Raw genomic sequence first — 26,711 nt, 5'->3', positions numbered from 1 at the left:
TACACAGAGTTTTATTCTTGATGAACTGTGATACAGAGATGACTGTATCAGCAAAGCATGTTGCTACCAAGCTAGTTGCGTCGAACGAGGTACCAGATTCACACCACCGCCAAGCATTCTGCTTTGCTTTGGGGTAAGCTGATCTTTATACTATCTGTGCTGTTTACATTACATTAACGTTAGTCGTTTAGCAGTAGCTCCTTTCTAAACAAGTGACTAAGTCTAGCTAGCATAAGGCACTAGCACTAACTAACAAAGGCTAGCTAGCTAACGTTAGCTAACATGCTAGTTAGCTGAGCTAGCCCTTTGTTCCTAAACTAGCCTGCGAGGCAGCTAATATCGAGCTAGGTAGCTATATTATAGAGAGAAACAGAATGAGAGAGCATGAGCTATGGTAGTCTGACACCTTTTTCTTTGTTTTGGTTACAGGATGAGCAAAAACCAGCTCCAGCTTGTAAGGAATTGCAGCTCTCCCTTCATACCAGCAGTGGCGTGTCTAGGGGGTGGCCAGGGGTGGCACGTGCTACCCCTGGAATCTGATTGGCCACCCCAGGTGCCACCCCATATGCTAAACTATGATTGGCTATCTGCCCACGGAGGCGGGAACATTTGAATTGTGTGACTACCGAACTTTCATTTTCAACCGACAAGAAGACGTCAAGAAGACATCAAGAAGAGATTGCGGCTACTCGCTCCTGAAAGATGTGAGTAGCTAGAATTATTGATAACAGTTACACACAATGAGTCAGTGGTTTAAAAAGTTTGAACTGTAATAAGCTAAAACGTTTTTTGATTTTCACGATATGTGGTGCAGGTCTGTCATCATCGCGACTGTCGACTGACTCAGCTTGCTGCCTAGCAAACCTGTCCAGGGATTCTTGCTAAGCTCCTGAAAGATGTGAGTAGACTTATTGATACACATGTGTGAATGGTTTAAAAGCTAAAACGTTTTCCCATCTTATTTTATTATTTCCTGACTCAGCTTACTAGCAAACCTGTCGTCATCATTGTTTGGTTATTGTCAACGATGCTAACGCTAATGCTAACGCTAATGCTAACGCTAATGCTAACGCTGATGCTAACGCTAGCTAACTTAACGTTACAGTATGTAAATCTGTCTTGTATCTCTTCTAACTTTGTAACATTAGGCCTGAGTAAGTTTTGCATGTCACATTCATTCATGCATTCATAATTAGGCTAAATGTATTGTGCAAGATATAGTGACATGCATCATGACATGCGACTATTACAGTATGAAAAGAAATCAGAACATTCAGGGATTCTTCAAAAGAAAGAAATCCAAAACAACAGAGCAGGACAGAGCAGCAGAAGCCAGCAGTGCTAGTCAGTCTGAGGATGAGAGCCAGCTTGACTCTGCTAGGGATGTACAGCAGGAGCCTCCAGCTTCAGCTGTACACATGGGTATGTAAAATCCTGATAGTTCCAGATTTCTCTTTAGTAAGCACTTATTGGATTGCCTTGATAATATCAATGACATTGTGGTTAATTGCCAGACATTGAAACTAAAGTTGACACTAACTTCTCAATTAGTGTAGAAGTGCAATAGTCATTATTTCATTTTAGTCATCTGGGTTGTGTAACATACCACTTAGCCTACTTACAAAAAGGCTGATTTTATTATCATTCTGATGACAACGTATGTGTTTTTGTAGACTCAGACAAGGATACTGGTGATGAAGGCCCTTCATCTTCACTTGCACATCAGGGTATGTAATGTATGCATCTTTATAAAACTATCTGCTATGACTTGGGATGGGGATGTTTCACTTTTGCTATACTTATAGTGGCTTATACTGAGATTCAGGGCAAAGCCCTATTTTTAACAATACAGGTGTGAAAAAGCTAAATATGACTAATTTGACATACAAATAAATTGATACAACTGTTAAAATCCCTATATTACTTCAGGTGTGTGTGTCAAGTCAGCCACTCTCTGACAATGACACTGACACTGAGAACCATCCAGCAGTACCTGCAGGCCATGCAGTGACACGTGGGGATGGTGATGCAGCAGCCCTTGTGGCCCCACCTGGACCTCATGGTATGCCTTAATATTTCATATGAAATATATTGTACTTAATTCAATTCTTTCATCTGTACTAATGCCCCAATGAGCACTTCTGTCCCAACAAGTACATGACACTGATCCGATTCTCATGCTTTTGTCACTTTCAGATATTTCACAGTCAAGAGCAGCAGGTCCCTCTCAGCCTCGTTTAAAGGTTTTTCCAAGAACCCTCCAAGGTGAGAAGAGGAGGGCGTTCAATCCAGTGTGGTTTAACCACAATTCCTGGCTTGAATACTCACAAAGCAAAGATTCAGCCTACTGTTACGCATGCAGACACTTCTCCCTGCCTGGCGCGTCAGAATCTGTTTTCTCCTCAGAATCAGGCTTTTCACACTGGAAAAAAGCAACGTACAAAGATGCTGGCTTTAAGTTGCATGAGAAATCTGAGTCTCACATTAATGCCATGTTTGCTTGGAATGAGCACAAGAGGCTATTGCTTACAGATTCTTCTATCTTAGATATGATTAACAAAGAGTACAAAAAGAAAGTTGAAGAGAATCGCAGTTACATTAAAACAGTTGCAGATGTACTGCTTTTGACAGCAACACAGAATATAGCACAAAGAGGTCACCGTGAATCGGAAGAATATGACAACTGTAGTTGCTTGAAAAATGAGAGTACTTGCCAAAGCTTGGGTTCGCTCAAAATATGTTCAGTCAGGTTTATTAAGAAACAATACGGTTGCAAACGGACTTCAATAGTAAAAACACAGAGTGATTCCATCAGAGAAGTGCAGTCAGTCACTTCTGCCCTCGCTTATATTCAGTCCAAGCACAGGTAATTCTTTCTAAGATTTGATTGGCTGAGTTTGTCTATGCGTCATCGTGAGGGGACGGATATCACACAGTGAAAGAAAGGAATGTGGGATGAAACTCACTTTGAATATGGAGACAAAGAAAACAAAAGGTCTGAGTCAGGGCAGGAAGGACAAGGTGTGGCCTTTCTGACTTGGACAAAAGAGCGAGGCAGAGGAGTCTGTTTACAATTACAAAAAGGGAGGGTTGGGTGTTTATAATCATAAAGGAAGATTGAAACCTAGGGGTTTTCAGGGGACTTGATGAATAGAAAGGATATGCATCTGAATAGTCTTGAGACTGTGTGTTAAATTCCATGACAACTCCCTCATCTGTGGCTGAACAGCCACATAAAAGATATAGATCAGATAAAAATAAGCATAATCAAAAAAAATAAAAAATAAACACAAATTTCAAAAACTCTATGCTATACATGTGGAAAAGAAGTAATTTCTCCACTAGGTGGAGCAAGAACAAAAATGCAAATTACGCTTTAAAACTCCTTGTTACAGAAATTTGACAGGAAACAAGGTAAAATAAAAACATGTATAGTCTAAGAGTGGACAACCATTCACCAAAAACCCTTGATTTAAATTTTGAATAAGGCAAAAAGATAAAATGGTTAGCAGTGTAAGGAGGGCAAAAAACCTCTTGGTCAATTTAGAGGAAAAACCCAAAACTTATTTATCAACTCATGTTTCAACCATTGCAACTCTTGTAAACAAATATGATATTTTTTCAAGATAATTATAAAGTTCATTCACTCTTGTTGTGAATAATCGCATGTAATTTCTTCTGGATCGTAGCTTCCATGTTTGCGTTTCTGAATGTTCAATGTAGGTTCCAGTGTGTGCGGTTAGAGGTGCAGTCATTGCTGTTGAGCTTGTCCACGTTGTCATAACAACCACGAGAAGGAGGTGACCGGCAAGGTCAGTCTCCGATTGCTCATCAGAGGAGAGGGCAGTGTGGCGGTGACCGTCAAGGTCACTCTCCGATTGCTCATCAGAGGAGAGGACAGTGTGGTGGTGACCGCTTTGCCCTTGAGATCTCTGGTTTCGGCTGCATGGACCGTCCTCTCAGCTACTTTTGACAGCTATTCCACACAGGCCAGAATGCCATGGTCCTGATTGTTCCATCTTTGACGGGTAGGTTCACCCCGCTACATCTCTCTGACGGGTAGGTTCACCCCGCTACATCTCTTTGACGGGTAGGTTCACCCCGCTACATCTCTTTGACGGGTAGGTTCACCCCGCTACATCTCTTTGACGGGTAGGTTCATCCCGCAACATCTACTTCTCTTCCATGTTTTCTGGCCTGTTCTCAGGCTGCTCATTTGCTCCTGGTAGTCTCTTGTCTCCCCATTTGGCAGGTCTACATAGAGCGGTCAGCCAGCGAGCTCTCGGAGGGTGAGGAGGGAGTCCCTGTCCTGGTTCAGCAGGGTGAAGGTGCGGTGGGACACCACACAGCCAGGGCGAGTGCTGAACCCGGTCCACACGGTACTGCTCCACGTAGGGCCGGCCCGGGTCGTGCTGCTGGAGGGCCACCTCGGCGCTCCCGGTCCCCCAGTACAGGCTGATGAAGTGCTCCGTCTGTGGATCCACAGATGAGAGAGACAAACAGAGACAAAACAGAAGAGCAAAAGGAGAGTCCTCTGGTCTGGTCTCCCTGTTCCCCCTGTTCCCCTCTTTGGTCAGGAACGGTTATTCAAAATCTGTTGGAGATTCTCAGAAACATGGTTAAGCGCAAGCTCCTGCTTTGGGGAAAAAAATGTTGTTATTCAGTCAGGAAACTTAAACAGGGTGACTGTTCAAGTGTCATTTAGAGCCAGTCTGCAGTAGCCTATAGTGACATCAAGGGCAGTGTTAGAATGACTTCAACACGCCCAGTCCCCAGTCATGATCAAGGCAATTGGATTTGGCTCTAGCAGTTCTCTTCCGATTTTATGAAAAATAAAATAAAATAACCACATTCTCGTCTCAACAAAACAACACCCCCTAAGGGTGAGAGCAAAAATTTCCTGAAGTCAGGATAAAAATAGAGACGGGGCAAAGAAAATGACACTAAAATGAACTGGCTTCATTTACAATTAACTAATCAAAAAACTCCATCAAAGCTTCATTTGTATAGCTAAAATTTGTATATCTAAACCCTCCCTCTTCTGCATTTGAGGACAGAGTATTTGGGCACTGCTTCGGACAAAATGGTCTCTTCTCCGTTTCATACTTATCTGTCGCTCACAGTGAGTTGGTGACATGGCGTTGGCGTTGCATCTCACAAACCCCAGATCGCCCATCCTCCATCTCCACCTCCGGTCTGTGCCCGTCTCCTGGTTCGGCATTAACCCATCACTCCCGGAACGACAGTTGTCTGTAAAAAACCACTCAGAAAAAACTCAGGCCCGATGAATGTGCCTCAAACTATAAACATGAGATATTTAACATACTCATTTAAAAAATATATAATTGGGTTATGAGATGGTGCATTCAGATTAAGATACTGGCAACCCTTATCTATTCCCCCCACTATTATGCACAAACCCTTATGTCTTAAGCTACATATCAGAAAGAGAGACAAAACAAACAACAGTTAAACAGACCAAAAGCAGGTTCCAATGTCCCCAGGAAGGCATGATCCAGGCTCCTCAAAGACCTGCCGCCCAGGGTCCATAGCACCTGAAAATTAAGACTCAAAACACAGACTGGGTTCAATAGCAGAGGAGAAGGCCTAATGCCAGCTCCTCAAAAAACACATTATCATTATATGAATGAAAATTCATACAGTAGAAATGCATAAAACGAACAGCTTATGGCCATTCATTGACTATTGAAACAAAACTCCTGAATCAAACACCTATTCAACCCTGTCAGACTTTTGAGTTCGCTCTACATCTATTTTATCCTGTTTATTTACCTTAAAAATTAAAACTCTCTATCTTGGCTAGTTTAAAATCACCCTTATGGGTTGTTCAAGGGAAGTCCAGCAGGTGGCGCTCGACTTCAAAATCGGAGGCTCTTCCTTCCGGACCTGTTCGGACAAATACCTCGTAGAAAGAAGGGGCGTGGCTAATGGCGCAACAAGTCGAGGGGGGAATCTAATTTTAAATCAGAGTTATTCTGCTGGGGAAATGGCGGAGAGACTGTTTGCTGAACCTCATTATCTTTCCTCGTGCTACTCTCTCCCAAATCTTAAAAACAGACCAGTCTACAGAATTAACAGGCTTTTCCCTTAACCTAATCATCTCAACCACCTCTAGCTGAGCCCGAATCTTAGCTAAAAATGTAACACTAAAATGCAGATGTGGATGTAAGAAATCGAAAATGCTTTAGCACATAACGAAATTCTGCCAACAAACGCTCGCAGAATAATGCTTCAGCGCAACAATCTTCTCAGGCTAGCAGTAGAATCCTGTGACCTCCTCTAGCCCTATGTTATTAGCCGGGGTTACATTGACACCTAGTGGTGCTCCCAAAATGTTGCATGTATGACCCGGAAGTTGTCTTTGGCAGCGCGGGGAAATTTAAAGAAACAAATCCCTAATAATCACGACGCAGCCTAAAAAAAACCCAAAACAGCAATGAAAGGAACCCTTGTGGTTAACTCACGGCGGGAAAGAATACAATTTCGAAAGAAACACACATTAAGACATTAAATTCGCTTAGTACTCACTCAGTCAGGAATCTCTTTGTTCTCCCTCTGGCTCAAGGCGGATCACCGGGAGTTGTTTTCCGGCGTCTCCTAGGCAACCAGTTAGCTAGCCTACTGGGAATCTAGCAGAAATTTTAACAGTCTAAAAAGTGTACAAAACAATACTTTACCTGGATCCATGGCGCGCATAACAAACAATAATCAAGAGCCGAGGCTCAAACAGTGAACACATAAGACGAACAAGACGAAAACAAAGGCCCACGTTACAAACAACAAGCATGCTCGGCTACACTAGCAACTTTGGTCCAGGCTAAACCTGACGTCTAGATCCTACCAAAATTACTGTACAGCCACTTGGTCAGAGGTAACGCTCGTTATGTTTACCAAGTCACCCGGGAACAAAGGGGAAAACGTTTCTCCAAGAAACGCGGATTGCAAAAACGCTCAATCACTCCCGTAGCTACCATCTCGTTGGTAATCGTTCTTCAACGAACATCAACAATCACTTCGAAGCTAGTCGGCAATCGTGCTAACACGAACATCAACAACGGGGCTTAAGCTAGTTGGTATCGTTCTTGAAACGAAACATCAACAATGAGGCTTAAGCTAGTTGGTATCGTTCTTGAAACGAAACATCAACAATGCTCTTCCTACCCTCGGTAGGACTAAATACCCACGCTGGGGTTTTCTGTTTTCAATAATCTAGACCAACAAGCTGAACCGAAACCAAGGCAAATAACACGCATAAAAGGATTTTTCAACGTACCGTGAGTTTTGCCGAGTGGAACCAACGGCGGACCTCTCCGAACCAGTGCGCATAGACGCAAAGAGAGAAGTTCCAGAGCGGCTACCGCTTCCGCACGTCTGCGTCCTTTGGTTCCACTCCAGGCGAACCTCACCGCAGTCGATCCCGTCCCGAGTCGCCAATTGTAGTTGCTTGAAAAATGAGAGTACTTGCCAAAGCTTGGGTTCGCTCAAAATATGTTCAGTCAGGTTTATTAAGAAACAATACGGTTGCAAACGGACTTCAATAGTAAAAACACAGAGTGATTCCATCAGAGAAGTGCAGTCAGTCACTTCTGCCCTCGCTTATATTCAGTCCAAGCACAGGTAATTCTTTCTAAGATTTGATTGGCTGAGTTTGTCTATGCGTCATCGTGAGGGGACGGATATCACACAGTGAAAGAAAGGAATGTGGGATGAAACTCACTTTGAATATGGAGACAAAGAAAACAAAAGGTCTGAGTCAGGGCAGGAAGGACAAGGTGTGGCCTTTCTGACTTGGACAAAAGAGCGAGGCAGAGGAGTCTGTTTACAATTACAAAAAGGGAGGGTTGGGTGTTTATAATCATAAAGGAAGATTGAAACCTAGGGGTTTTCAGGGGACTTGATGAATAGAAAGGATATGCATCTGAATAGTCTTGAGACTGTGTGTTAAATTCCATGACACAACAAAGGGAATTTCTTAGGAATTCTAGAAATGATCGCTAAACACAATCCTATGGTAGCCCAAAAAATGAAGGGACAACGCAATGCAAAATACACAAGCAATACCAAACAGAATGAAATTCTGCAGTGCTTAGCAAGTATGGTGCGTGATGAGATTGTGAAGGAAGTGAAGGAGAGTGAGGTATTCTCTGTCATTGCTGATGAAACCAAAGATCTGAAAAAGAAGGAGCAGCTGTCATTAGTAGTTAGGTATTACTACAACGGGGCTGTGCATGAAAGCTTTCTTGATTTCCAACATGCCCAACATCTAGATGCTAAGGGGCTCAGCGAAATGATCATCCAGTGTTTAGAAAGATATGGCCTTCAGTACAAAGAAAATCTTGTTGGACAAGGTTATGATGGGGCCTCAGTGATGAGTGGCAAACACACAGGTGTGGCAGCCAGAATTAAGACAGAGGCTAAACATGCGTTTTATGTCCACTGTAATGCGCACTGTCTGAACCTGGTCTTAGTTGACACTGTGAAGTCAGTTCCAGAGGCTGATTGCTTCTTCTCACTGCTTGAGAAGCTCTATGTGTACATGTCAGGATCTTATGTGCACCAGAAATGGCTGGATGTTCAAAAGGAGATGTATGGGGGCCAGCCTAGGGAGTTACAAAAACTTAGTGACACAAGATGGGCATGTAGAGCATTGGCTTGCAGGAACTTCATGGATAGGTTACCAGCTGTGTTGTGTGTCCTTCAAAATATAAGCGAAGAAAATCATAGAGACAGATCCACTGATGCTCGAGGTTTGCTTGCACAGATTGACCTCACATTCATATCCCTCCTTGCAACCTTCCGAAAACTGTTCGGAAACACAAAGCTGCTTTCTGACCTGCTACAGTCACCCTCAGTTGATTTAGCTATGGCAGTAGACATGGTGGAGTCACTTCACGATACACTTCAGGAGTACAGGACTGAGACATGTGATCAACTGTGGCATGACATAGTAGAGACAGCCAAACAGTGAAATATAGCTGTTGAGAATGGTGAGAAGAAGAGATCACAAAAAGTTAGCTCCAAACTTGGTGGGTCTTATGTGACATGTACTATAGGCCTGCGGAAGGGTAATGATGACAAAGATACATTCAGACAGAGACTACTCTACCCCATCCTTGACTCCATGATTGGTGAATTGGAAAGAAGGTTCTCAAAACCTAACTGTTTAATAATGAAGGGTTTACAGGCCCTAAACCCTAAAAGCAGTACATTCCTTCAAGACAACCAAGGATTTGGCTTGGGTGAAATGTATGGTTGTGATCAAGAAGATCTTACTCATGAGCTTCACCAGGCTAGGAGAATTTTGAAAAGGAAGGCTGAGAGTGGGGCAAGAGAGTTGGCAAGCATTCTAGACTTGACTGTGTTTTTAGAACCGTACCAAGAGGTGTTTCATGAGCTCTTCAGGCTGTGCAAAATAGCTGTAGCCCTTCCAGTCAGCAGTGCTGCCTGTGAGCGGAGCTTTTCTGCTCTAAAGCTAATTAAAAACCATTTGAGGACAACAATGGTAGATAGCAGGCTAAGCCATTTAGGTGTGCTAAGCATTGAGTCAAGAAGAGCTAAGGAGAATTCAACTGTTTTAAATGTATCTGGGCTGTTTTTTTTGTTGGCACTTTACTTTATACTGTGACAGTTTTTTATTTTATTTATTTTATTGGCACTTTACTTTATACTGTGACCGTTCAATATTGTTGGCATTATTACCGTACTTTATTTTAAGTTTGTTGGCACTTACTCTGAGAATGTGCATTTTCTTTTGTATATACAGTACTGTACAAGTTGTTAAAGAATAAAGTATGGAAGTTTTATATTACATTTGTATGGTGTCACTCTGTTGAGATTGGTAGGTCTGTGTATCTTTTAAATTAAACTTTAAACACAGGAATGTAAGACACTATAAAGTAATTAAAGTAGATATGGATAGTACAGACAAAAATGGTAAATTAATGCTATTCCGTGCCCCCCGCCCCGATGTGCACTCGTACTTCATGCCACCCCTACATAAGTCAGTTCCCCACTTGGGCCACCCCAGTCAAAAAGGTCTGGACACGCCACTGCATACCAGCCAGCAAGAAGATCACTATGCACTACAGCTTTGATTTTGCACAACAGGTGAGAATACGTTCATCCTATCATGCATTAGCTAGTCTATTTAATCAACACATTCTGGTACTATTTTATCTATATGGAGTGCCAGTACTGTGGGCAATAGTTTAATGTACTTTCTTCCTTCTATTCTATTGCAGTTTTGATGCTGAGAGACCTGGCATGGTTGTGGCCAGAGAACACCGTGATGCACCGGCAGTCGAGTTTCAGCTGCTGCGCAAGCCTGATGTCCAGCCCCCCAGAGAAGGTCTTCTTGTGCAAGCCCCACCCGGACTGGACATGGCCAGACAGACGTATCTCTTTGACAAGATCAGAGAGTTCTGCTCTGATGAGGGACGAGACGTCACATGTCCCCCGCCAAACTCCACACAGCTCAGAACAAGACTGTCCGCTTGTAGATTCACTGCAGATCATCAGGACGGACAGCACTGCAGGAGAAAGGTCACAGCCTTTCCTGTTTTCCTGTTTGTATACTGAAGCGTTGCTTGTTCTCTTGCACAGACTTGCCCACACTTGCACAGACTGCATTGTTAGAATATTGAATACTGAGCTGAGTACTGTTGTTATTACCTTGAGTATTGAGCTGGGGACTGTTATTACTTTGTTGTACACTTGATCACAATGAACACTATGCACCTTGTCTATAAAACAGACAACTGACTGTACACTTTAACACTTAGACAGTTGCCTTTTTTTGTACACTTAACTACTTATGCTTGTACTTTATATCATGATATCAAGATTGAACTTCATCTTATATTGTTCTTAACTGCATTCACAACACAAGATTAATACTGACTCAAAGAGTGTGGGGTCATCAGTGAGAGAGCACCTCACTTGGCAGCCACTCTCAGGTAATACCCCAAGTTGACAGCCACTCTGACAGATAATGACAGATCGTCCAGTGGGGGAGTGGCTGGGGGAGGGGTTACCAGGCTATTGTTCACGCCCATTACCTGGCAGTCAGAGGTGTGAAAATGTTGGAGAACTTTGGAGGGAGATTTCTCAGCTAAGTTGATTTGGCAGTACTAGCATTCAAATAAGCATATCTTCTTCAAATATGTTCAGATTTCAATGTATGAGACCTCATTTGAAAGCTTACAATCTGCACTTTCATAATCTGTAAAAAACTGAAAAATGAAAATGCCTAGTTGAGGACCAAATTACCAGCGGCGGTCACATATGGTTGTGTGTTGTAAAGAGCTGTAATAACAGGGTATCACGGGTCGTTCCATAGGTTTCCAAAGGATCCCGAGCGGGCGAAGCTCATTCCGACTATGGTCGGAATATTGGGTAGTCGGAATTATGGGTAGTCGGATTATTAGGTGGTCGGACTGAAGCTACGCACCCATTGTAACAGGCTAAGTAATGGTTTGCGGACATTGTAGCTAAATCTGTCTATGGGGGAAAAAAAAAGTTTTAGCAGATATCTTAGTTACATCATGATTGAACTAGCTATCGGTATTATTATTTTTTATATATGTGGTAATTATTAAGTTTGACAAATTTACGATGTAGCTGCTAACTAGCATTAGCCCAAGTTGGCCAGCGATGAGAGACGGAACTCCAGCCCGGCTGATAACCCTACTTACGAATATACAATGGTTCAGATCAAAACATTGACAAAACTAGCATTTTTGAGAAAGTCGGATAATTGCTCTACCACCGTTTTGGTCATACAATGGATGTGGGTGGGCACCATGAAAAATCATTCAAAAAACATGTTAAACTCAATTTCAAAGACAAGAAACTCACTGAGGTGTTAGTTGGTGTTCTGACATATAATTCGCCATAAAGTAAGATTCTAGTCCATCTGGAAAGGCTTTTTTAAATATTTAGCATAGAACTATTTAGTCGCAGCACATACGTGTGTAAACTTCCGCAAACTAGGTAGCCTAGCAACGTAAACAAGCTTCTTGTCTTTGAAATTTAGAGTTTAACATGTTTTTGAATGATTTTTCAAGGTGCCCACACACATCCATTGTATGACCTAAACGGTGGTAGAGCAATTATAAACTTTCTCAAAAGTGCTAGTTTTGTCAACTTTGATCTGAAATTATCTGTCATTGTGATCATAAGTAACCTTAAAACAGGGCTAAACATGATTTTCCCCTTTACGACTCTTTAAAGAATGGTTATGGTTAGACATATAGCTTGCAGAGATCAGGGCACCGTACTGCGAAGCTGGTTCACAAATGAAGGTTTGGGAAATGAAGCCGTGAATGAATCGTTCGACTAAGCTACTCTCGCACACAGCCCGAGAGACGGTTGATGTCGTTAGGACCGTTAAGCGAACTTCGTTTGACACAGCCGGGCTGCCTCACCATCACTGGGGACGGCAGTAAGGCCGTTCTGAGGCCTAACCTGGTTTTCCTGCCCAAGGTGGTTAGGCACTCTTATAGTGCTAGTCCTCTGGAGCTGCGCGCCTTTTCTCCTCCTCACTGCTCGGTGGAGGGCGTGCGGTTGCATCTCTTGTGCCCGGTCCGTGCGCTCTCTGTTTACATTCGTTCAGAACCACGCCTCAGCTGCTCGTATGCTACGGTGCGGGCAAGCTGGGCTCCCCCCTTTCCAAGCAGCGCCTCTCTTGCTGGCTTTGTGAGGGCATCTCTGCTGCGTATACCGCGGCAGGCCGCCCTTTGCCTGGCGCACTCCACTACAGGAGTTGCCGCTTCAGTTGCACTCTTTCAGGGGGTGTGTGTGGAGGATATCTGTGCTGTGGCGTCCTGTGGGCATCGCTGGAGCTCCGCCTGTCACCAATAGGAGCGCTAACGCCCCCCCTATCGGGCGTAGCTCCACGATGTAGAACGAAGGTTACGTATTGTAACCCCAGTTCTATGAGTAGAGCGGAGCCCCATAGGGTTTTTTTCCAGGACCTGCCTCTAGCTTTCTAGCTCATCTGACTTAGTGTGGGAGAGCAGATTGCTGGGGTGTAGCCACCTTTATAGTAAGGTGGGGTATCTGTGATTGGTTAAGACGATAAGGAGTAAATTTTTATCTTCAGATTGGTTGTTGGCATGCCAACATGGGTTACCAATAGGAGCGCTAGCTATGGGGCTCCGCTCCACTCGTAGAACTGAGGTTACAATACGTAACCTTCGTTTCGTTCGTGGTTCTGTCGTCGCATGTCTGGTAAGCTACACAAACAAATCAGTTGGATAGTAGTTTGCGGCCTAGAAGTAAGGTCCTTGATTTGAAAAATATGCCACTGCTTTCAATAAGACTCAGATGAAATCAATATGTCAATCAACATCAACTATCAATCAAACTACTAGTGGCCAATTAAATTTTAGGGGTGGCACCCAGGGTGGTCAATCAGACATCAGGGGTGGCCAGTGCCCCCCTGGACACCCCTCTGGCTCCGCCACTGCATATATGCCTGCAAAGTGCAACTTTTCTGCTTTCCAGCGATACCAGACATGTCTAGGTTCAAGCGAGCGTTGCTTGTGTTTTGTTGCGAAGCACGTTGACTTCCTTCCACAGAATTGAGTGGGCTGCCAAAATGTTAAAAAATGATTGCTACAGGTATATTGTTAGGTCAAATTGCTCAGGGGTGGTTGGTTTTGTCGCGCCAATACCTCTTCTTTGATGAACAATCAAAAAATTTTTGATCAATGTAACGTGACCTTGTACACTCTGCTTGCATATTTATAGGTGTTGTTTGGCTCGACCCGTCGGCAGGTCCGTTGAGTGAAACAGATAAATAGATTAGCAGATGAGCTTTAGTAGGCATAGCTTATGCATGTAAGGCATAGCTTACGATGTACCTTACGATGTATCTTCAGACGCCCACTAAGGGATAGTCTGGGAAACACTCGTAGGGAAAACTGTCCCTTCGCCAAGGTATACCTTAAGAAGCGTTGTAGATCGCCAAGGTACATCATATCTGGGAAATGCGGCCCTGATGGCTAGTTCCCACCTCGCAATCTGAACGGAGTCAGAATCTGATACAGCCCCCCTAACAGCAGTGTGCAATGAAATGTGCTCCCACCTCGCAGGGTGGAGACATAATCTGATACAGCCCCCCTAACAACAGACTCTACATTTTCATAACTCCATCAGTGGAATTTGAACAGCAATCCCAACACAACACTAGCCTGGCTTTGCCAGGTCCATTCACAAAAATGCAAAGGGTCTGGAAATCCTGCGTTTATTTTCCAAGGGGCATTAACAAGTCAGACGAGAATGCCTCTGGACGCAACTGGATAGACCTACAACCAATCTAAGCAACGAGACGTGGGTTAGTAGCCTAATCATATAATTGTGGGTACAGTCGTTATATAAAACCGGCCCCATATTTCATACATGGTTATGATTGGCTGAACAATATTTGGTTGGGTGGAACTCAGAATGAGCCTGCAAGATCAGGCTGGTGACGCCGGGCTAATGCAACACATCATTTGATGACATGTATGCATTATATTAATTTCCGTATATATTAAGCCAATACTGATGGCTAGTTTCCACCTCGCAATCTGAACAAAGTCAGAATCTGATACAGCCCCCCTAAAAGCAGAGTGTTCAATGAAATGTGCAATTTATTTTTATGCCATAAAAAAACATGTTCAAACGTCCCCCTCTCTGCCTACCACCACTTCACAGCCTGACTGTATACTTGACATAAAGGCCCAGTCCCAATGTCCCCCCTAAACCCTCAAGCCCTGAGCCCTCACAGACTTAATTGACGTCACCTGTAAGTGATTGAGTGCGAGAGTCTGCAAGGGCTCGAAATTGCATAAATAGGAATGGGACAGCACTTGCAACAGATCACGTGACCACGAGCGAAAAGATGTTTCGCACAATTGTTGGCTTCGGACTCTCCCTGCTACGTTACCTTTTGTCCTCACGACGAAGGTGCACAAGGCAGCAACCCCTACCTGATCCTGTATTGCAGGCACTTGCCTTACAGAGTGGAAGAGAGGTAATTGCCAAAAAATCAATATACTCTTTTTTAGGCAGAACAGCATCATCAAGCAAGAATCTAGAAAGATGTTTAATGAATAAACTAGGTGTGATATGTGTACATATATATGTGACCGCCGCTGGTAATTTGGTCCTCAACTAGGCATTTTTCAGTTTTTTACAGATTATGAAAGTGCAGATTGTAAGCTTTCAAATGAGGTCTCATACATTGAAATCTGAACATATTTGAAGAAGATATGCTTATTTGAATGCTAGTACTGCCAAATCAACTTAGCTGAGAAATCTCCCTCCAAAGTTCTCCAACATTTTCACACCTCTGACTGCCAGGTAATGGGCGTGAACAATAGCCTGGTAACCCCTCCCCCAGCCACTCCCCCACTGGACGATCTGTCATTATCTGTCAGAGTGGCTGTCAACTTGGGGTATTACCTGAGAGTGGCTGCCATGTGAGGTGCTCTCTCACTGATGACCCCACACTCTTTGAGTCAGTATTAATCTTGTGTTGTGAATGCAGTTAAGAACAATATAAGATGAAGTTCAAATTTAACGTTCTTTATTGTCACATACATGATATAAAGTACAAGCATAAGTAGTTAAGTGTACAAAAAAAGGCAACAGTCTAAGTGTTAAAGTGTACAGTCAGTTGTCTGTTTTATAGACAAGGTGCATAGTGTTCATTGTGATCAAGTGTACAACAAAGTAATAACAGTCCCCAGCTCAATACTCAAGGTAATAACAACAGTCCTCAGCTCAGTATTCAATATTCTAACAATGCAGTCTGTGCAAGTGTGGGCAAGTCTGTGCAAGAGAACAAGCAACGCTTCAGTATACAAACAGGAAAGGCTGTGGCCTTTCTTCTGCAGTGCTGTCCGTCCTGATGATCTGCAGTGAATCTACAAGCGGACAGTCTTGTTCTGAGCTGCTGTGGAGTTTGGCGGGGGACATATGACGTCTCGTCCCTCATCAGAACAGAACTCTCTGATCTTGTCAAAGAGATACGTCTGTCTGGCCATGTCCAGTCCGGGTGGGGCTTGCACAAGAAGACCTTCTCTGGGGGGCAGGACATCAGGCTTGCGCAGCAGCTGAAACTCAACTGCCGGTGCATCACGGTGTTCTCTGGCCACAACCATGCCAGGTCTCTCAGCATCAAAACTGCAATAGAATAGAAGGAAGAAAGTACATTAATCTATTGCCCACAGTACTGGCACTCCATATAGATAAAATGGTACCAGAATGTGTTGATTAAATAGACTAGCTAATGCATGATAGGATGAACGTATTCTCACCTGTTGTGCAAAATCAAAGCTGTAGTGCATAGTGATCTTCTTGCTGGCTGGTATGAAGGGAGAGCTGCAATTCCTTACAAGCTGGAGCTTTTTGCTCATCCTGTAACCAAAACAAAGAAAAAGGTGTCAGACTACCATAGCTCTCATGCTCTCTCATTCTGTTTCTCTCTATAATATAGCTACCTAGCTCGATATTAGCTGCCTCGCTGGCTAGTTTAGGAACAAAGGGCTAGCTCAGCTAACTAGCATGTTAGCTAACGTTAGCTAGCTAGCCTTTGTTAGTTAGTGCTAGTGCCTTTATGCTAGCTAGACTTAGTCACTTGTTTAGAAAGGAGCTTCTGCTAAACGACTAACGTTAATGTAATGTAAACAGCACAGATAGTATAAAGATCAGCTTACCCCAAAGCAAAGCAGAATGCTTGGCGGTGGTGTGAATCTGGTACCTCGTTCGCGTTCGCTTGGTAGCAACTTGGTAGCAACAAGTGGATACAGTCATCTCTGTATCACAGGTCATCAAGAATAAAACTCCGTATACGAACGAGTCCTGCTCTGCTGGAGTTTTAGCTGCTCTTCAAACTCTTTCCATGTCCTGGATGCCATCCCCGTCTTCTCTTTAGCAAAAGCTGTAGCATCCATGGTTAAATTTGGGACTGAATGTAAACACAGCCGGCGTGGGAAGGGTGGGGGGCGGAGAACCTGGAAGCAATAGCCAATGAAAACAAATCATGCTAATCGATCTGCCCGCCCCCAAACCCGGCTCGAAATCAGCTAAAAACGAGCTTAGTTTGCAGACTAATTAAACGTATTTCGTGAACCTAAAACTGTTGTCTGTTATAGTAAGTAGGTTCTTCACAACTTCAACTTTGGTAATACACAAAAAAACAAAAAACGAAAAAAAAAAAATTTTTTAGTTATTTTGCCCCCTAGCGCATTTCGGGGTTTGCCGAGTTGCGGACCAAATCACCAGCCGCTGTCACATATGTATATGTGTGTGTATATATATATATATATATGTGTGTGTGTATATATATATATATATATATATATATATATATATATATATATATGCTTGCATCCCTCTGATCGCATGTGTAATGTAACAACTGAAATCCTAAATGTAGTGTTTCTTTGGACATTTAGGCCTACCAGCGCACCCCATGCACCAGGCTGAACATACATGTGCCAGTCCTCAGGCTGTATATGGATGTGGAGCGGGACATGAGGACAGACTTCAGACTATCAAGGTAGTCCTTCAATGGCCTACTACACCTGTTGCAGCAAGAGAGGGATCATGGCTGGGGACATACTTTGGAGGTCCTTCTGTTTGTGTTCTGGCTGGCCTATGGCGTGTCTTACCGGGTGACAGCACGGGCCTTTGATGTGCCGAAATCGACCATCTTCAGGGTTGTGCATAGGATCGCCAAGGAGATACGTAGGCGCAAGTCTAAGGTCATCCACTTCCCTAGTCCAGACACCTTGGATGAAGTTGGCCAGGGATTTGGACAGCTGGCACAGCATGAGGCCTTCAATAAGGCTGTGGGGGCCATAGATGGCTGTCACATCCGGATAAAACCACCCAAACACAACCAGGCAGATTATTTTAATTACGAACAGTTCCACTCCATTCAGCTCCAAGCCATCTGTGACTCCACTGGGAGATTCCTGGACGTTTTTGTTGGCTATGGAGGTTCGGTACACGACACACGGGTCCTGCGGAACAGCCCTGTGTACACCAGTTCCCTGTCCCCCCCACCTGGTTATTTCCTCTTGGGAGATGGAGGCTACCCCTGTCTGGAGCAGCCAATTGCACTTGTGCCCCCTTACAGGCACCCATTACAAGGGAGGGTGCAGGAGCGCTTCAATGGGAAGCATGGCAGGGCCCGTTCCATCATTGAGAGGACGTTCGGGGTCATGAAGGCACAGTGGCGGGCCACATTGTTCAAGGCACTGGAGGTCAGGGTCACCTTCTGTTCAGAGGTTGCCCTGGCCTGTGCGGTCCTCCACAATGTGTGCCTCACACACGGAGACATCATGGAGGATCTAGAGTTCCAGCCTGATGAGCCTGGTCCCCCTGATCCCATCGACCTACAGGACATCCAGGAGAGGAGTGGGGCCCACATCAGGGACAGGCTATGCGCCCACATCTCCGCACCCCAGCACCTCCAGGCTCCGTTGAGACATCATGATTATGCCAGGAGCTCATTTATGTTTAGACATTTGAAGCCTCATGATTATGCCAGGAGCTCATTTATGTTTGGACATTCGAGGCCTCATGATTATGCCAGGAGCTCATTTATGTTTGGACATTCGAGGCCTCGTGATTATGCCAGGAGCTCATTTATGTTTGGACATTCGAGGCCTCGTGATTATGCCAGGGGACTTTCCCCTGCAGTTTACATTAACCAGCTACCACAACCCTGTTTTCTCCTTAAACCAATTCTGTTCACCTTGTTGAAATAATTTCATTTTGTGGTCATCAAGCTATGAACGGGTTGCTGTATATATTGCTGCTGTATATGTTGTGAATATTCAGGTCCTGGCCAGAATGGCTAGTCTTGGGACCTTGGCTACAGGCCTACTAGTTGACTAGGACCATTTTGTATATGTTGTTAGATACATTTATGATTCTAATGGGATTTTCATTGCACTGACAGTTGCATATTGTTTTATTGTCGTATTGTTTCTTGATACTGTGACTGCAGTGCACCAAGTGACCCAAAACAAATTCCTAGTAGGCATAGCCTACATGGCAATAAACTACATTACTGCCTGTGATCCTTGTTTGTGATTGATCCAAACGTATTGTACTACTCAAGTACATTCCAACACCCCCTCCTCCCCCAAATCCCCCTCAGGGCAAACATTTCTAATATTCATACTGGGAATCTCAATTCAAAGAACACTGCACCGAGACAGATGAGGAGCAAATCATATTTAATGTTGCTGTCTGAAGCTCACAGGCTCACAATGATCCATGCACACATAAATCAAATTAAATCAGGCCAACCCCTACAGTTGATCACCATTAAATAAAAGATGTATCCAAACCCTGCAAATGTGCTTAGTTGTGCTTCTCGGCCAACTGGCTAAAAATGTCAAGGAGCCTGTCCATCTGCTCCTCTTTTCTCTCTGCTCCTTCCTGTCATCCAGCTCCCTCTGCCTTTCATCCAGCTCCCTCTGCCTCGTCTCCTGCCTTTCAGTGCAGTCCTTCAGGTACTCCAGAACCTCGTTCTTCCTCTTCCTTGTTCTTCTGGAGGGTTGGGTTGAGGTGGTGGATGACCCTGGGGTGATGGACGACCCTGGAGTGGTGGATGACCCTGGGGTGGTGGACGACCCTGGAGTGGTGGATGACCTTAGAGTGGTGGATGACCCTGGGGTGGTGGACGACCCTGGAGTCGTGGATGACCCTGGGGTGGTGGACGACCTTGGGGTGCTGGACGGCCCTGGGGTGCTGGAAGGCCCTGGGGCAGAGGTACTGTCCACCTCATCATCAGGCTCCTCTGCACCGTCCGATGAGGAGTCGACTGCGGTGGCTATCAGGTTTAGGAGCCTGATGGAGTCCCTCTGCCCCAGAGACTCGTGCATTGCCACGAAGAATGTGACAGTTTGTTACAGTTTGCAGCTGTAACCCGCCCCTCTCCGTCCCTGACCCAGTCCTTGGCAGTATGAGATCCTGTGTGACGTGTAAAAGAAACAAGGTCAAATGAACACATTCACCTTTTAATGGACCTTTACTGATTATCCATGGGACTGGGGCCCACCACCATTAGTGGACAGTAAACCCACATAGTGAAGGAGCCTACATGTGATCCAGTGGCCCATCCATCAGAGAATAACACATAATTGCTTCACCCTATACTTTTTCTTTAGGTTCTCCCATTTCTTTGCTGCTTGTATGGCAGTCAGGATGCCCTCCAATCCCATATCTCTTATGATCACACTGTTGGGCAAAGCAGTGTTGGGGGTTCGTTGTGTGGGATGAAATGCAAACTGATATCAGAGCAGGACATTTACCACAACAGCAGTAGGTGTGCTAACGTATATGCCACACAGAGCACACACGCCAGTTCATATGTGTTAGCTCTAGCTGTTGTGTTTACAGTCATCCATTGGCTGGCTGAATAATCACAAACTAACATTTCTGGGGATTACTGTACTGACTTGAACCCTTGAGCAGAGGCATTTCTGTGGCCATATACGGAATTGGACCGAGGAGTGTTCTCATATGGAACTAGGCTGCACACGCCCGCCCGCGACAAGAGCTGAATTGTAGTCAGCTTTCCCCGCTGCGCGCAGGACGCGTGCGTCCCCCGCTGATCCGAGCGAGAACGCAGGCGGAATGTCGCTCCCCGTCTGAAACGGCCTTGACTCCTCGAATCCCAAGGTCTTTCATATTGAAATTCTCTTGATGGTCTGGGGATGCGACACGTGTTAAGGGAGTGCATCAGTCGTGAGCCTTGACAGTAGGCTACCAGCCTGCGCTGCGCTCAGAACAAAGTTGGATGAATGGATGGACTTTTTGGAATCCTGGAAAATGTTTATTGCGCTCTAAAATCATGAAAGCATAAATGTAAAAATGCAGCAACAGAAGTAGTCTAGATGAGATGGTGGTTTAAATGAATGGCAACACATAAATTGAGACATAAATTGAGACTGGTGATAATGCTGATAATCTACAGTAGGGCCTACCTCTGGCTGAGTTCATGGTTACAGCCATTCATCTCTTACACATGGGCCTATACAATACTTGCACAATCTACTTTGGAGGTTAAATCCATCCATCTATCAATCAAATTAACGAATTCAATGGCCGGTCATGGCAAAGCACCCGCTAACGCAGGCTACCCCCCTCCCCACGATCCAGGGCTAGGAAACCGGTTCATCCAGTTTATTTGAATATAAAATAATTTGGGGGGGGTTACAATAGTCTAGTCCAGGTTCGCTGGCGAGTGACGAGCTAGTCAGATGGCGCATGCATGTGTGGACATTGTAGGCCGATTCTGTAAAACCTAAAGAATAAAAGTAGGCTACGTTCAACATTCATTGGAGTGGACCAGTTGGATAGGCTAGTCTAATCTAAATAAATTGAGGACCTGTATTTTCAGTGTTTGCTGGTAGCGGACTGCATCGATCAATGCAATGACTCCATGTTTTTCAGTTTTACCCTTTTCATCAATAAAACATCATTTTTACAACCATGTCTCATTGATTGGGAAGGCATTTACAGCTGCCGGTCTATTAGCCTACATTCGGACTCAGAGGATGACATAACTGTTTATTGAGAAACAATTGGCTATATAAAGAAATACCACAATGCATGTAGTCTAGATATATTACATTATGGTTATACACTTCATGGTAGACTGCCCTCTCGCTCGCTAAGCAGGCTACATTGTGGCTGTTTTGTTCATCGCCTATAGGCTACACATTATAATTTTTTTTTTTTTAATATAGACCTAGAAGGAATCAGAATATGTGGAAATTTAATTTTAGCCTATTTTAATACAATTCAAATTCTGCTTAGAGGGAATTATTTTCAACGGACATTATGACCTGAACATAATTAATAATTATCTAAGTTAATATAGGCCTATGAGAACGCTACAACTTAAGGCTTGCCCTATTGAATTCATTTTATAGCCTACTAGGCTACTCATTATTATCGAATTATCTAGTTGATATATGAATAAAACAATAAGCCGTTTTAATGGCTATGGGCTACTAGTTGTAGCTATATGATGCGCTCTGATCTTATACGCACGGTTGAGGCGGCAGCTCAAATACACTTCGCACATATCCTCTGCTATAGCCTCTCACAGACAGCTAGGTGCACTTCATGCATTGGTAGACAGTTCTGTTCTTGCTGCAGCTTGTCTTCACCATGCAAGTATTTTTTTGGGGGTATTCTTCTGTGGACACTGCGAGGGGCGCCGCAGGTGGCTGTTTGGACGCCAGAGCGCGCAGCTCTTCAGCCAACTGGAGGATGTCGCGTCTAGGGAGGCTCTGTGTCTCTCCACCATTCCCCAGCGAGTTCAAGCTCCCTCAATGAATAATACTTATTTATAATAGCCTACATAGCGCGAAACTGTGCATATAATAGGCTGTAGCCAGCGCGAAACTGCGCATTTCCTATAGCCGTTCATTGAACAGCTGGCAGGCGGTATAAATAAATAAAAACATACACGATATTTTGTTATTTGAATGATCTTGAATATATATATATATTCAAGATCATTCAAATAACAAAATATTGTGTATGTTTTTTTCATTTATAATTTAACAATAGGGGGTGCAACAGAACACAATTTTAGGGAAAGTCATTGACAGGCGGACTTCAATGTTTTATTAAAATATAGTTATGTGCAAATGAAAACCCACAATCGTCCTATGGACCTTACCCCGATTTTGGAAATCAGATAAAGGCGTTCACAAGACCATTTCAATAATCGCATTATTACAATTATCGGTTGATGTCTCACTGTCAAACCTGCCGCTATGCACAAGATAGTTAATGTCCGGATATGATTGGCAATGAGTGATCTTTACTCATGGCGACTATTTCAATTTTGTATGGATCCACACCTCCGATCAAGATTATTTTTTCTTTGTATCGTGCTGAAGCCATATAGCCTACTGCGCTCAGACTTGGCTACATTAGCTGGTGCCCCGTCTTCAAATTTACTTCCGGTTTACGAGCAGCCTACCAGTTGAATGCGTTCCAGAAACAAAACGCAAAACCCTCACGTTCACCACATCTTCACTAACAAATATATTTACAATACTGTTATTTTGCGCATTTGTCTTAACAGACACCACGTCTTGACCCGACGTCAGTTGCCGAGATAGATAGGCTACTGTAGGCCTAGATATATTATAGGTGTTCGTAATAATTAAATTACATCGAGATGGAGAAAACATGGGTTTGAGAACAAGGTAATAATAACAATTAAACGTTATTTGTATAGCCCCTTTCATACAGATAAATTCAGCTCAAAGTGCTTTACAACAGAGCATTTAAATTAAAGAATGTGAAATTTAATGATGCTTCATTCGTAGACTATAGGAGAAAAACACTGAGCCCAGCCTGCTAAATCTACTCAAAGACGCCACCTGGCGGTGGTGCATCACTAAAACGAAATAACACCCGTCTGAAATCCCACGAGATTTCCAACGGGATTTCCCTGCCAAATACCGCGAGGTGAAATGCTGCAGCATGTGACATTTCTAACTTCCCACATCTGTATAGCCATACAGATGTGGGAACATAAGAATGTAACTTGACCCGCGGTATTCTAACAGGCGCTTTACGTCATTCCGCACCACCGCTCGCCTGCCCATAGGGGCGCAGTAATACCAGTCATTGACCCATTGCTGTAGCTCATCTCGCACATTAGATGAGCCTACCTTTCTCAAACTCCTTGTTCTCTGTCTGGTTGTAATTTAATTATTACGAACAAAACCTTTCTATTTATAGTTTCTATCTCTGTAACTGTCGCCGGGTCTATATCTGTTAACTGTCGGGACAAGTAGAAGTTTAATACATTAGGCTGAGTGTTCTCATATGGAACATGGCATCAGGACGAGTAAGATGGCTAACGGAGATGACCAGAGATGTGTTTGAAATGGTTCTGTTTCTCGGGCAGGAACGGAGACGAACTCGCATTAGCAGCAAAGCAGCTAGAGGAATGATCTTAACATTAGCTAACTGCTTTAGCTACTGCTACCGTCTTCTTCACTTCTCCTTCGGTAAAACATGACACCGTTGTGTTGTGGTATTGTGGAGGGCTTAGGCAGAAGCAGGAAGAGAAAACACTTTTGCCCCATATAAGTAAAATAATGGTCTCATAAGCATTTTCGATTGTAAAATTGTGTTCACTTGTTTTAGTTTGCAAACATATGCAATTTTCTTAGCATTCCCAGCTTTGTATGTAGTTTTAATGTGAAAGATACATCTTGAATGCAGTCAAGACAAATTATTTTGCCTCATAACTTTTGTCAAACGCCCTGGTTCCAGTCAATTGGATTATAGGCTATAGGCTACTTTCGTTAACAATGACGTTACCTTATGAACACAAATAGCTTAACTATAGGCCTACATAAAAACAATAGCCTAAAACCATGTTTATTTACAATGTATTTTCTTTCATTGATAGCATGCCAATAGGGTGAGGAAAACGACGCGCGGTCTCTTTAGCCCTGAGACCATCAGGCAGGCAGCTCAGGAGGTCATTATGTTGGTTATTATGATATTATGTCTAATAATACATTCGTTGAAAGTACACAGGCTGATCTACTATACGGAATTGGACCGAGGAGTGTTCTCATATGGAACTAGGCTGCGCGCCCGCCCGCGACAAGAGCTGAATTGTAGTCAGCTTTCCCCGCTGCGCGCAGGACGCGTGCGTCACCCGCTGATCCGAGCGAGAACGCAGGCGGAATGTCGCTCCCCGTCTGAAACGGCCTTGACTCCTGGAATCCCAAGGTCTTTCATATTGAAATTCTCTTGATGGTCTTGATTTAGAGATGTGTTAAGGGAGTGCATCAGTCGTGAGCCTTGACAGTAGGCTACCAGCCTGCGCTGCGCTCAGAACAAAGTTGGATGAATGGATGGACTTTTTGGAATCCTGGAAAATGTTTATTGCGCTCTAAAATCATGAAAGCATAAATGTAAAAATGCAGCAACAGAAGTAGTCTAGATGAGATGGTGGTTTAAATGAATGGCAACACATAAATTGAGACTGGTGATAATGCTGATAATCTACAGTAGGGCCTACCTCTGGCTGAGTTCATGGTTACAGCCATTCATCTCTTACACATGGGCCTATACAATACTTGCACAATCTACTTTGGACGTTAATCCATCCATCTATCAATCAAACTAGCGAATTCAGTGGCCGGTCATGGCAAAGCACCCGCTAACGCAGGCTACCCCCCTCCCACGATCCAGGGCTAGGAAACCGGTTCATCCAGTTTATTTGAATATAAAAGAATTTGGGGGGGGGGGGGGGGGGGGTTACAATAGTCTAGTCCAGGTTCGCTGGAGGACCTGTATTTTCAGTGTTTGCTGGTAGCGGACTGCATCGATCAATGCAATGACTCACTCAGTTTTACCCTTTTCATCAATAAAACATCATTTTTACAACCATGTCTCATTGATTGGGAAGGCATTTAGAGCTGCCGGTCTATTAGCCTACATTCGGACTCAGAGGATGACATAACTGTTTATTGAGAAACAATTGGCTATATAAAGAAATACCACAATGCATGTAGTCTAGATATATTACATTATGATTATACACTTTATGGTAGACTGCCCTCTCGCTCGCTAAGCAGGCTACATTGTGGCTGTTTTGTTCATCGCAGAAGCCTATAGCCTATAGGCTACACATTAGAAAAATGTTTTTTTTTTTATATAGACCTAGAAGGAATCAGAATATGTGGAAATTTAATTTTAGCCTATTTTAATACAAATCAAATTCTGCTTAGAGGGATTTATTTTCAACGGACATTATGACCTGAGCATAATTAATAATTATCTAAGTTAATATAGGCCTATGAGAACGCTTTTTACGATAGGCTAGGCCTATGCGTCTTGTGATTGTACTGTAGCCTAGGCTACAACTTAAGGCTTGCCCTATTGAATTCATTTTATAGCCTACTAGGCTACTCATTATTATCGAATTATCTAGTTGATATATGAATAAAACAATAAGCCGTTTTAATTTATAATAGCCTACATAGCGCAAAACTGTGCATATAATAGGCTGTAGCCAGCGCGAAACTGCACATTCCCTATAGCCGTTCATGGAACAGCTGGCGGCCGGTATGAATAAATAAAAACATACACGATATTTTGTTATTTGAATGATCTTGAATATATATATATATTCAAGATCATTCAAATAACAAAATATTGTGTATGTTTTTTTCATTTATAATTTAACAATAGAACAGAACACAATTTTAGGGAAAGTCATTGACAGGCGGACTTCAATGTTTTATTAAAATATAGTTATGTGCAAATGAAAACCCACAATCGTCCTATGAACCTTACCCCGATTTTGGAAATCAGATAAAGGCGTTCACAAGACCATTTCAATAATCGCATTATTACAATTATCGGTTGATGTCTCACTGTCAAACCTGCCGCTACAAGATAGTTAATGTCCGGATATGATTGGCAATGAGTGATCTTTACTCATGGCGACTATTTCAATTTTGTATGGATCCACACCTCCGATCAAGCTTATTTTTTCTTTGTATCGTGCTGAAGCCATACAGCCTACTGCGCTCAGACTTGGCTACATTAGCTGGTGCCCTGTCTTCAAATTTACTTCCGGGGTTTACGAGTAGCCTACCAGTTGAATGCGTTCCAGAAACAAA

The sequence above is a fragment of the Borostomias antarcticus genome, assembly GCF_949987555.1.
Source record: "Borostomias antarcticus genome assembly, chromosome: 13".
In the NCBI taxonomy this organism is placed as follows: domain Eukaryota; kingdom Metazoa; phylum Chordata; class Actinopteri; order Stomiiformes; family Stomiidae; genus Borostomias; species Borostomias antarcticus.
The sequence above is the reverse complement of the archived record's forward strand: the minus strand, read 5'-3'. Positions refer to the sequence as shown.